Raw genomic sequence first — 5,950 nt, forward strand, 5'->3', positions numbered from 1 at the left:
TTTCAAACGCCTGCCTCAGTAAATCAGCATTTAAGAAATGTTAAGTTGTTCTAACAGGAGCATAGCTCTTTCCACACTTAACTGTTTATAATATAAAGGCTAAGTAATGACACAACATTCCCGAAGAACAAATATCATCAAGCTTGTCAGAAAAGATGTCGCGGTGGCCTTACACTGTACAAAAGAAGCATTTCTTTTTGCAGGTACAGTTTTCGTCCTTATGAATACTTTCATTCAAATTTCCAGTGAAAGGCGACGAGCGAGACAGAAATCAAATTTACCACTCAGGTCTTAAGTTCCGAATCGGTTTCTATTGACAAGTTGTGCAAAATATTGCAATGACCTACTTTGTTTACGCGAAACAAAATACCAAAATAGAGACAAACACCCCCCCCCCCCTAAAAACAAAACAAAAAACAGACAAACAAAGCGAAACAAACTTAAAACACCATGCATAGACATGCAGATATCAACAACACCCCAAATATTAATAATAATAATAAAAACATAAAATAAAATATTGCTTCGGCGGGGAGTCGAACCTAGGCAGACATGAGCATATATTTAACCTTGAATAAAATGCGATAACTAAGCGAGAAAAAGACGAATAAAAAAAGGCAATAATAAATTTATATCATTATATTATAAAAATTGAAGACAGAAAGCTAAAATTAACAAGAGATTACGCCTCATCGAGGCCATGGTTTCACTGAACGTTGAACATCAACCCAGTCCGAATCGACGTGAGCCCTCCATTGCAAGTCAGCTAGCCCACTTCTGGCCCGAAGGCCGGACTCTAAACGTAATCTCCCGGATGCTTTTGCGAACTAAGGGAGGATACGGAATTGGGATCCTAGGCCCGTGTAAAAATTCCACCTTGGCGATGCCATTATAAACAAAGCAGTGTCTGTCATCCGATCGGCGCGATTCACACAGCCTGACAACAAACACCGACGCGCAGTGCTGTCTTCCAACCGTTCAGGCCACCACGCCAGCCTGGTGATTCTTGGGTCGAAATAATACTTAGAGTTCCAGATTCTTCCAAAACAATGTGATATGAATGCATACCATGCCCCAATTGGAGTATTGTACATTCGCACAAAAGTTTAACCGTGAAAAAAAAAAAAAAACGGAAAAAAAAAACGAAAAAAAAAAAAACACGAAAAGATAAGTAAAGCACACAGACACACACGAGACGTAAAATGACCTAACGCAGTGCTTGTTTTGGCATATTTCCAGTCACCACGATCGTTTTGAATGTCTTGATGTGGAACTTGCGCATAATTCAAAGTAGAGGTGATGTGCAAATAAGGAGGATTCAAGGAGGTGACACAGAACAGTTAAGAAATTCTGTGTTTTAATCTGGATATGTTTCTCCGTGCGAGCGGACGGTTCAGTGTGCTTAACTTGCTCCTCTTCTAGCTCAAAGTCTAAACTGCGTCATGATATAGAAATGTGCATGCACCCTGGCAGGCCAAGCCCTGATCAGATACCAACGTGGGGGTATGATTTGTCAGTTGACAACTTCTAGCTATACTTTAGCGGACCCTAAACGTGACGGACTTAGTACTGTGTAAGATAATGGAAGGATTACTTCTGGTACGACACCTACAACAGCTATAAAATAGAAAGCTCCTGATTAAAACCCTAAGAGGGCTGCCAACCGTGACTGAAATAAACACCGTCGCGTTCTGACTTTACAGGGATGATAAAGGCCAGTCTCTTAACATTATAACATTAGCAATTCCGTTAGATTTGTACAGTTTTTCTGATCATAGAATAGTCACAATACTACGGTGGCTTAATAGGACATAGGAAAGGAAACAAGTCTGCTCAAATCTGAAAATTTGGACTTTTTGTCTCTACTTTTGGACTTTTGTTTTTGGATCTAAATTTTGAAGGGAAAAAAAGAGGCAACGTTTGAGATAAAAAGACAACATTGTGAGATTTGGGGACACTGTTTTTCTTTCCTATGTCCTTATTAAGCCACCGTACAATGCTGACATATTGTGCACACAAAATTAAACTGCCGCATGCAACCATCACAGTAGTCTACTGCTGTACACATGTAAGTAAAGGTTTAGTAGCTACAGCGTGATAGTCTGACGTCTATCTTGTCCGTGCGCGCATGCAAACAGTGATACAAGAGCGCTCACAAGAATATCAGCACAAAATCAGAAGCGCGCGCTCCGAAATATTTGTCTGCATTGCATGCTGTACGTACATAATACCTCCGTGCGCGCGTGTGCGTTGATCTATATACGAGTGTTTACTATACCGTCATACACAGTGGATTTTCAATGGAAAATATTTGTTGTCATTTTGTAGGCGTTCATATCAACACGTACTGTACTGTACTGGGCAGTTCTCTCTCCATTGCAAGCAGTGTAGTCTAGACGTTGGATATATCTTGACGTCGTTCTTCGCCTTAATATAGTTGTTCGAACGACTCCAATGACGGCCCGGGGTTGCAGAGAAGAAAAGGACGACATTTGAAGACAGAGTAAACATAACGTGATTACGGTTAGTGATATTTTACATTACCCGAAGTTGTCTGAATGCATGTATGTCTGTCTGTGAAGTTAGCATATGTATAGTCTGCAACGTATACCTAGTCTAGGCCTATCAGTATATGCCTTACTTTTGACTTCAGTTTTATGCACAACGAGAACAGTGTTACGTCATGGACATGTACCTATTGGCAACTGAGGCATTTTGACGGCACTTAATGCTTTCTGGGATCAGTGTAGAAAAGTCTGTAGGAGAGTTAAAATATGTTCGGTCGGGATTGCGCCAGTAATATGTCGGTTACTTCTTGTATAGGTGCCAGACGTGGCACGAGAAGTTGAGAGCGCCACCGATGGTCATCTTCTACATGTCATCTATCCATTAGCGGCAGGGCTATTATTCACGATGTTACCATAGCAATGGAGCGTTAGATTCGAAACGGAGCTATTTTTAAACGAATATACAAGTCCGATGGAATTGTCGTGAATTTCATATTTGTTTTGGTCATAATACGTTAAACATAGAGCAAAAGCTAGAAATTAGATATAGATTTATTCGACAATGAGTAAAGTTTACCAGTAGAAAGTCCTAGTATGTCATAATTGAATCCTCCACGCTACTAGGTTTTATTCTCGGCTATGTCTGCTGTATCCGCATGATCTGCTTTGTGTACCGTCATGAATACCGCACATTTCGATCGTTTTTAATGCACGGAGAGCTCGTGGCATTGTTTATCACGTTACCGTACTTGTTTGTATCACACTGTCTTTCAAACGCCTGCCTCAGTAAATCAGCATTTAAGAAATGTTAAGTTGTTCTAACAGGAGCATAGCTCTTTCCACACTTAACTGTTTATAATATAAAGGCTAAGTAATGACACAACATTCCCGAAGAACAAATATCATCAAGCTTGTCAGAAAAGATGTCGCGGTGGCCTTACACTGTACAAAAGAAGCATTTCTTTTTGCAGGTACAGTTTTCGTCCTTATGAATACTTTCATTCAAATTTCCAGTGAAAGGCGACGAGCGAGACAGAAATCAAATTTACCACTCAGGTCTTAAGTTCCGAATCGGTTTCTATTGACAAGTTGTGCAAAATATTGCAATGACCTACTTTGTTTACGCGAAACAAAATACCAAAATAGAGACAAACACCCCCCCCCCCTAAAAACAAAACAAAAAACAGACAAACAAAGCGAAACAAACTTAAAACACCATGCATAGACATGCAGATATCAACAACACCCCAAATATTAATAATAATAATAAAAACATAAAATAAAATATTGCTTCGGCGGGGAGTCGAACCTAGGCAGACATGAGCATATATATTTAACCTTGAATAAAATGCGATAACTAAGCGAGAAAAAGACGAATAAAAAAAGGCAATAATAAATTTATATCATTATATTATAAAATTGAAGACAGAAAGCTAAAATTAACAAGAGATTACGCCTCATCGAGGCCATGGTTTCACTGAACGTTGAACATCAACCCAGTCCGAATCGACGTGAGCCCTCCATTGCAAGTCAGCTAGCCCACTTCTGGCCCGAAGGCCGGACTCTAAACGTAATCTCCCGGATGCTTTTGCGAACTAAGGGAGGATACGGAATTGGGATCCTAGGCCCGTGTAAAAATTCCACCTTGGCGATGCCATTATAAACAAAGCAGTGTCTGTCATCCGATCGGCGCGATTCACACAGCCTGACAACAAACACCGACGCGCAGTGCTGTCTTCCAACCGTTCAGGCCACCACGCCAGCCTGGTGATTCTTGGGTCGAAATAATACTTAGAGTTCCAGATTCTTCCAAAACAATGTGATATGAATGCATACCATGCCCCAATTGGAGTATTGTACATTCGCACAAAAGTTTAACCGTGAAAAAAAAAAAAAAACGGAAAAAAAAAACGAAAAAAAAAAAAACACGAAAAGATAAGTAAAGCACACAGACACACACGAGACGTAAAATGACCTAACGCAGTGCTTGTTTTGGCATATTTCCAGTCACCACGATCGTTTTGAATGTCTTGATGTGGAACTTGCGCATAATTCAAAGTAGAGGTGATGTGCAAATAAGGAGGATTCAAGGAGGTGACACAGAACAGTTAAGAAATTCTGTGTTTTAATCTGGATATGTTTCTCCGTGCGAGCGGACGGTTCAGTGTGCTTAACTTGCTCCTCTTCTAGCTCAAAGTCTAAACTGCGTCATGATATAGAAATGTGCATGCACCCTGGCAGGCCAAGCCCTGATCAGATACCAACGTGGGGGTATGATTTGTCAGTTGACAACTTCTAGCTATACTTTAGCGGACCCTAAACGTGACGGACTTAGTACTGTGTAAGATAATGGAAGGATTACTTCTGGTACGACACCTACAACAGCTATAAAATAGAAAGCTCCTGATTAAAACCCTAAGAGGGCTGCCAACCGTGACTGAAATAAACACCGTCGCGTTCTGACTTTACAGGGATGATAAAGGCCAGTCTCTTAACATTATAACATTAGCAATTCCGTTAGATTTGTACAGTTTTTCTGATCATAGAATAGTCACAATACTACGGTGGCTTAATAGGGACATAGGAAAGGAAACAAGTCTGCTCAAATCTGAAAATTTGGACTTTTTGTCTCTACTTTTGGACTTTTGTTTTTGGATCTAAATTTTGAAGGGAAAAAAAGAGGCAACGTTTGAGATAAAAAGACAACATTGTGAGATTTGGGGACACTGTTTTTCTTTCCTATGTCCTTATTAAGCCACCGTACAATGCTGACATATTGTGCACACAAAATTAAACTGCCGCATGCAACCATCACAGTAGTCTACTGCTGTACACATGTAAGTAAAGGTTTAGTAGCTACAGCGTGATAGTCTGACGTCTATCTTGTCCGTGCGCGCATGCAAACAGTGATACAAGAGCGCTCACAAGAATATCAGCACAAAATCAGAAGCGCGCGCTCCGAAATATTTGTCTGCATTGCATGCTGTACGTACATAATACCTCCGTGCGCGCGTGTGCGTTGATCTATATACGAGTGTTTACTATACCGTCATACACAGTGGATTTTCAATGGAAAATATTTGTTGTCATTTTGTAGGCGTTCATATCAACACGTACTGTACTGTACTGGGCAGTTCTCTCTCCATTGCAAGCAGTGTAGTCTAGACGTTGGATATATCTTGACGTCGTTCTTCGCCTTAATATAGTTGTTCGAACGACTCCAATGACGGCCCGGGGTTGCAGAGAAGAAAAGGACGACATTTGAAGACAGAGTAAACATAACGTGATTACGGTTAGTGATATTTTACATTACCCGAAGTTGTCTGAATGCATGTATGTCTGTCTGTGAAGTTAGCATATGTATAGTCTGCAACGTATACCTAGTCTAGGCCTATCAGTATATGCCTTACTTTTGACTTCAGTTTTATGCACAACGAGAACAG

The sequence above is a fragment of the Apostichopus japonicus genome, chromosome 13 (assembly GCF_037975245.1).
Source record: "Apostichopus japonicus isolate 1M-3 chromosome 13, ASM3797524v1, whole genome shotgun sequence".
Classification (NCBI taxonomy): Eukaryota; Metazoa; Echinodermata; class Holothuroidea; order Aspidochirotida; family Stichopodidae; genus Apostichopus; species Apostichopus japonicus.